This window comes from Strigops habroptila, chromosome 7, assembly GCF_004027225.2.
Source record: "Strigops habroptila isolate Jane chromosome 7, bStrHab1.2.pri, whole genome shotgun sequence".
NCBI lineage: Eukaryota > Metazoa > Chordata > Aves > Psittaciformes > Psittacidae > Strigops > Strigops habroptila.
This window is the reverse complement of record NC_044283.2, coordinates 5,695,733-5,703,197: the sequence shown is the minus strand read 5'-3', so window position 1 is coordinate 5,703,197 and position 7,465 is coordinate 5,695,733.

Genomic DNA, 7,465 nt, shown 5'->3' with positions numbered 1-7,465 from the left:
TGCCTGTGGAATTTCTCTTCCTAATGCAAGCAGTAGGATCATACCTTAATACTGACATTTACCATTCCTAGAGCTAAGCCCTGTCAAAATGCATAGAAGGACATATCTACTGCACTGAACGTGTGTTAATACACTTCATATACTGACAGGCGTCAGTCATATGAGATAGGCCTTAGGACACAGAGACCAGATGCTGTATTATTCACCTTGGTATGATTTACTAAAATGACCCTGGCATCCTGTGGCTGGATGGCTGAAAGCAGTATTGAGTCGTAAATCATTTCATAAAGCTTGTGGTAACAGATAGGAATTTTCTTGCTAGATCTGCTCAGTTTTCTGGTGGTGCCTGATTTAATCTGGAGCAAAAAGACCGAATGGTGCCCTGTAACTAGAGAAATAGCAGTGCTGGCACATCTCAGTCTGTGTGAGAGGGCAATGCTTCACCAGTGAATGTTGGGATGTTGCAGCCTGACTTCTTAAGAGCCTGCTGATCAAAGTAACTCATTGTAGACCAGGTTGGATGGGGCTTGGAGGAACCTGCTCTAGTGGAAGGTGCTTGCCTGTGGCAGGGGATTGGAAGTAGATGAGCTTTAAGGTCCCTTCCAACACAAATCACTCCATGGTTCTATGTAGTGGCAGGCTTCTCCACAACACATCTCTTGAGATAGGTGATGCTGCTTGATGAACTGCCTGAATTCTATCATTGCCACCAGTGTTGCAGCAGATGACTTTCCAGGACAATTGGGGTGTAGTAAGTTTCCTACTAGTGATTGCTCCATGGAACCTCTTGCAGAGGCACCAGCTATCTTACACGACAGCCATAAACTCCAATGACCATTGCCCCCTGAGAAAGTGTTTCCTTGTATCTTGAAATCTGAGGGTGGGTTTACAGATGTGACCTGGATTCTAATGCTTGCAGTGGTCATCTGGTGCTGCACCATGGCAGCTGCTTGGTTCTGTTTGCACCTGGAGAAGCAGTCTGCACTAGCCTGAAACTGAGCATTCCCTAAGGATGGGGAAGAAACCCCACCTTCTCTGATAGGAATTCTTAGTTTTCACAGTTTCCTCTTGCTGCCTAAAACTGTGCGCTTGACAGATATCATCAGAGCCTCTTGCGTTGCTACTGACAGTGTCTTTTGGAAAATACTCACAGCTGTTTAATACCATATGTACTTGTGAATAAATACCTTGAGTAATCCAATCTGGAAAATTGTTCGTTCATTTATGTTTTTAAAAAGCAAAAGTTAAGTTAGTGTTGAACCTTCAATCTGCTGCTGCTTCATCACCTCGTAAGTAGTTTTTATGTGCAAGAGAAACATTGCTAATGTTACTGTTTGAGTTCTCATAGAATCACAGAATGGTTTGTGTTGGAAAGGACCTTAAGCTCATCCAGTTCCAGCCCCCTGCCATGGGCAGGGATGCCTCACACTAGAAAAGGAGTCAAGTTTTATGGAACAGTCCCTTTTTTCCTTTATCTAGACTTGGCAATGGTGTCTCCCCATCAGTCACATGCACTTTTGAGGGATACATTCTAGATGTGTTTTGATTGGGGGAATTCGTTCCGCCACTGATGCTATTGCACAAAGAGAAGAGGATGTAGGTCCACTTCATGCTTTTTTCCTGAGCAATATTTGTCTTTGATATCTACTACTCTCACTAGTAGGTGCTCCTCGAGTTTGGTGATATTAGGAATTTTTTTGAAGGCTGATTAGAAAGGCCTGTCACACCTGATGAATACTGTGCCTTTTGTGATTTTTAGCACATATTCATACCTGGTTTTCTTTCTTCTCTGTTGATGCTGTTTTCCAGGATGGATGTTTTGTTATGGTATATATTAGGGGAAGACAGTGGTAAGTTTCTCTATGTACCTTTGTACTTAAAATGATTCATCCCTGCCCATAGAATGGGGGTTGGAAAGAGATGATCTTAAGGTCCTTTCCAACCCAATCCATTCTATGATTCTGCGCTCTGACATGAGATCTGAATAGGGATCTCGTGTCATTGTGACCTTAGAATCATAGAATAGTTAGGGTAGGAAAGGACCCCAAGATCATCTAGTTCCAACCCCTTGAAGCTCAACAGTGGAAACAACAGAAAACATAGATTCCAACTCAGCTCATCGAATAAGGTCTCCTTATTGCACTGGAGGTGGAGAGGGAAGGAGAAGCTGCTGAAGGATGCTCATCTCTACACTCCAGTGTCAAGATATTCTTGTATGGGATTATGGACACGGTTAGTAGTGGAGTCTTCAGTCATCACTGTCATAGTTTCTGAAGTCCACCACAGTTCTTCAAGTTGTCCCTTTTTTTTGGATGAGCTACTTTTTCTAAGCTCTTAATGGTGTTGGAAACGTGGAATTCAGTATCACCTGCACTAACATAATCATTTGCTCAGTTTGCCACCACATTTGCCCTTCCTTCCCTGCTGCATGTCACTGGTCAGGGTTAGATTAAAGCTTTTCCTAGAGCGGCAATGCGCAGGTCTGATGACACCGAGCCTGCTGGTGACTTCTGAAGGCAGCAACAGGAGGATTTGTGCCACTGTGGATTCAGGGGCTGTCCTTCCCAGAGCCCCTGTGCAGGGCTGGGAGTGCTGAGGCAGCCCCTGGCTTTGTGAATCATCACAGAATCACAGAGTGGTTTGTGTTGGAAGGGACCTTAAAGCTCATCCAGTTCCAACCCCCTGCCACGGGCAGGGACACCTTCCACTAGAGCAGGTTGCTCCAAGCCCCTGTGTCCAACCTGGCCTTGAACACTGCCAGGGATGGGGCAGCCACAGTTTCCCTGGGCACCCTGTGCCAGCGCCTCAGCACCCTGACAGGGAAGAAATAGCTGGTGACAAGGGGAGAGTCCAGGCTTGACAAATTCCACAGAAACTAATGAAAAAAGTCTCTTGGGCATCCACTTGCAGTGCCCCGCTAGCAAATAAATAGGGTTTATGCAACAAGTCTTTGGCCATATTGTTAAATAATTGGTTCTGCATTATAGAATCATAGAATGGTTTGGGTTGAAAAAGACCTTAAGATCATCTAGTTCCAACCCCTCGCCATGGGCAGGGACGCCTCACACTAAACCGTTAGTTAGTGAGGGGTTAAACTGTATTTCTGCAGGACTCAGACCCAGATGGTTCACTGCCACTCGAAGCACCCAAACCTCCTCATTAAAACAGACTCACCTTCTGCAGCAGCTATGTGATCTCAAAAGAAAAGCAAGAGCTCGCTCTCTGTTTACACTAACCACATAAATTGATAGACCTGGGAGAAGAGATGTTTTTCTGTCCTATAATCACTAACCCACACGCACCAGTGTGTTTGTGCTGGGAGTAGGTGCAATAGCCTGTAACGATGTCTGTGCTGTGCAGATACATAATTAAGGGTCCCTTAAAACCTGTTTTGTTGCTGTAAAAGACAGCACACCAGATTTATGGTTTCCAGCACATCTGTAAAGTGACGAGGTAACGTTACAGGTACCCCAACAAACCCAGCAGCCTACAGACCTGGTTCATTCCATGTGTGGTTTTGCTCTCTAGGTGGCAGGTTTTGACACTAAAACATGAGTTTGCTTCCTGCTCTGAACTCAAGGGCTCAAAATGTGCTGGAGAAATAGAAGATGAAAGCAAACCACTGTTGCTTTATTCTTTCTGGATGTTATATTGATTTATGATCATATCCTCTTATGCGAGTTGGAGAGAGGTGGTGAAGAATGTACCTGGTTTTCCTCCCTGTGTTCTCAGTATGCCTGTGATGTTGGAATTTCTTCTTATTTTTCAAGCTGGCATGAGTAATGTTGTCTGAACTGTGTGGCTTTGGCAGCCAAATGGGACCTGCCTTAGAGAAATACCTGTCTTCATTTTGAAATGGAGAAGAAATGGCTTAGACTGTTTCTTCAAGGGCTTAGCAATTCTGACTTCCTTGAAGAAAAGCATCTTCCACACTGCTATGTGCACCAGGCTCTGTATGCTGAAGGCGCCCAGGGCAAGGGATGAGCAGTGCCATTAGGAACTGGAGCTGTCCCACTTCTCTGGAATGAGACCAATTTGGTTCAGGGTCTTCGGTGTCAGCCCTTGCATGGAAGAGGCTGCAAGTGGTCTTGTGGGCTTAAAGCTGTGTTTGAAAACTGCTGCAGTGTGTATCAAGACAGATGTGTGCGCACATCTGCACATCAAGGCGCAGAATTCACAGCCTGAAGGACTGGGTCTTGCTCATAGTCATCCTTCCGTTCCTTGTTCTGCTTTCAGAGTGCAAGTCTCACTATTAACTATAGCTCTGGCGGCAAGGAGAAGCAATAGGCAGGAGATTTAGTTTCCGATCATTTCAGTCATTTAACTGGATGTATTTATTTATCTTTCTGTAGGTGACAGAATGTTTGTTCAAGACAGGCACTACTAGAATCATAGAATGGTTTGGGTTGGAAAGGGCCCTAAGATCATACAGTTCCAACCCCCTACCATGAGCAGGGACACCTCCCCAGACCATGTCACCCAAGACTCTGTCCAACCTGGCCTTCTTTCCCAAAGTATAGAAAAATTGGGAGTAAATCCAGCTGAAGCTTCATAGATGCCTAAACTGGTTCCTAGGCAAGTTTCTGAAACATGGAATCTGGGGCAAGATCCGTATCCATCTGCAGAAGTTTAGACATGTGGCAGAATTGAATGCTTGGGGAACACATACGAGAAACAAGGCAAGGACAGCAGAAACTCTGAAGTGGTTTTATCATTGATCTACATTTGATCTTTGATGTCTACTGATTATAACAGAAACTTAGACACCCAAAGCACACGTGTTCACACCTATATTCCTTCAAGGCCAGGTTGGACGGGGCTTGGAGCAACCTGCTCTAGTGGAAGGTGTCCCTGCCCCTGGCAGGGTCTGGAACTGGAAGGGCTTTAAGATCCCTTCCAACCCAAACCATTCTGTGATTCTATGATATATGGAGACAGATACATCAGCGGGACAACTTGGTCAGCTCTATCTGGAGCTGTGGTCCTCTTCCCCTTGTCAAAGTGACTCCCCAAGTCATACTGAAAGTTCCTGCCAGGCCGGACCACCCGAGTTTTCCTTCCAATGTCAAGTTTATGCCACTTCGCTCAGTGTGTGCTGGGTTATCCTCATTCCTAATGCATTGAAACACAGCAGCAAACCCCTACTTTCCAATTTGTCCTGTTTATGGTACAGCCCATTTCTGTTGCAAAAACACTGTTAATAGTTGATTTAATGTGTCTTTTATAAATCATTTGGGACTGCTGGAATCCTATTCCTGTACAGGAAATGAAATCATACAGCATTAATCCACTCTTTCTTGCTGTGATGGAAAACAATGCGATTAGAAACCATTCTTTCAGCCTGGAAATTGTAATTGGATTGTGAATTTTATAGCAGCAGCCTTCCAAAAATAAACAAGAATTAGTCAACTAAACAAAACACACTCAGCTTGTTTGCAGCAGCGGTTGTGCTCTGGGGTTAACTTTAGGGACAGCTGTTGTTGTTTTGCTCCTGGCAATAAGGCTTCCTTAGAGGCTGCAAACATGGATTTTTCCCTAGGGAAATCTGCTGTGGTGCCAGTCACTCAGCCTGAAGCAGACATCTCTTGTCCTCTTTGCTTTCCACCTTGAGGTTTGCTTGGAGCATCTCTGGATGTGTTCGTGCTCCTGTGGATCAGGTTTACATTGAGATTTGGTGGAGAAGCCAGTGTACCCTAAATAGGGATCATAGAGCAATGTGAAAATGAAAGAGAAACCCCCAAACCCTCATGAAATGGGGGTATTGGAGGACTTCAGACGCAGAAGAGGGACAGCACCAGGAGAATGGTGTAAGGGAAGGGGAGTTGTCTGTATTTACTGCTCACCTATTTAATGCAGTCTAGGTCGAGGCACGGAACAAAATGCTTGTTAAGTTATTTATTAGCTCTGCTTATGGTAAATAGTTAGATATTGTTTTGTGTGAGGCACTTAATGAGGGTAGAAAACAGGTTTCTCATCCAGTGGGAGCTTCCTTATAACCCTGCCAGCCCAAGAGCAAAGGTGGTGGCTGGATCTGCAAAGCTATATAGGTGTCTCAAGGCATCCTAGTCTAGGTCATGCTTTGCCTACAAAGGTTGAACCGGATGATCCTTGGGGTCCCTTCCAACCTGGGATTCTGTTCTATGATCTCCTGCACAATGTTTCGGTGTCTCGACAGCCGGTGAACATAGATGTTCTTCCTTAAGGCATTAAGGACGAACATAAATGTTCTTTCTTAAGGCACTTAAGGAGCTCTACCTTCCTCTTCTTTCCTTAACCTTGACCTCAGGCTTCCCAGATGGAAAGCAGTTCCCAGCTACCTCCAGACACCTAAATACTACATTGTCAACTCACACAGAAAGGCCCCATTTGAATTTTTTGCCAGTGAAAAGTGAGGTTGAGTCAACACTGCATATTCTTGAGGAGACTTTATTACATAGAATCATAGAATAGTTACGGTTGGAAAGGACCTTAAGATCATCTAGTTCCAACCCCCCTGCCATGGGTAGGGACACCTCGCACTAAACCTTTGCTTATTATCTTTATTACCTTTATGCTTAAAAGCAACTCAGCAACAACACAGCCTCTTGAGAATGCTCATATCCATACATTTGGGATGCCCCTATTCTGCCCCTAGCCCATGGGGTTCTGCAGTCCTTCTCACTACATCACTGTCCCACAGGCAGGACTGGAGACCCTCCCCTGACAGCTTTATGGCTTATGGCTGAAGAAGGAGCTGTTGCTCCTTGCAAATTATGCTCTAGATTGCCACACAAATATACATCATTGTGTCACGGGATGGCAACTGTATTAAATCTGGTCAGATAGTTAGGGTGGGTTGCTGTCATAAATCAGCCCCCGCCTGCCTTGTTGTGGTGGGAATACAATCAATAGTTGTTGCAACAGTTTGTATAGTTAAAAACATTTCCTTTTGCAAAACAAATCCTTAATGCTTTGCCAATTCATTAACATCCTGCCTATTTGGTGCTTTTTAAGAAGCCGAACACATCATCCTCTTGGAAATCTGCATTGTTGCTTCAATAATGCATCAGAGCAAACATTTGGAGGTTGTTAAAAAGGGGAATTCTTTCATCGTGATAAAAAACCCAGAAGAATGAGAACAGCTCAGCTGAAAAGATTGCATTGTCAGTTCTGATTTAATGTGTGAATAATGCTAGCGGGATGGGGAGAGCATCTTCTCCTGGATAGATTGTTTTTATGCGGTTAGAGTCTGTGTGCTGGGATTTACAGCTCAAAACTATATATTTTTTTTCCAGAGGATGGTTGTAATGAACTGGGGTTTGTTTCATTCCTCTTGGCTGTAAGGATCATCTGAAATCAGTCATGCAGAAGCTGGAAGATGGTTTGGATTAGAGGAAGTCAGCCTAAAGTTTAAAACAAAAGTGATGCTGCCATCTCTCAAGTTCTTGTTGCGTGCCTTGTCAGTTAATTCTGCTCCTTCAATGCC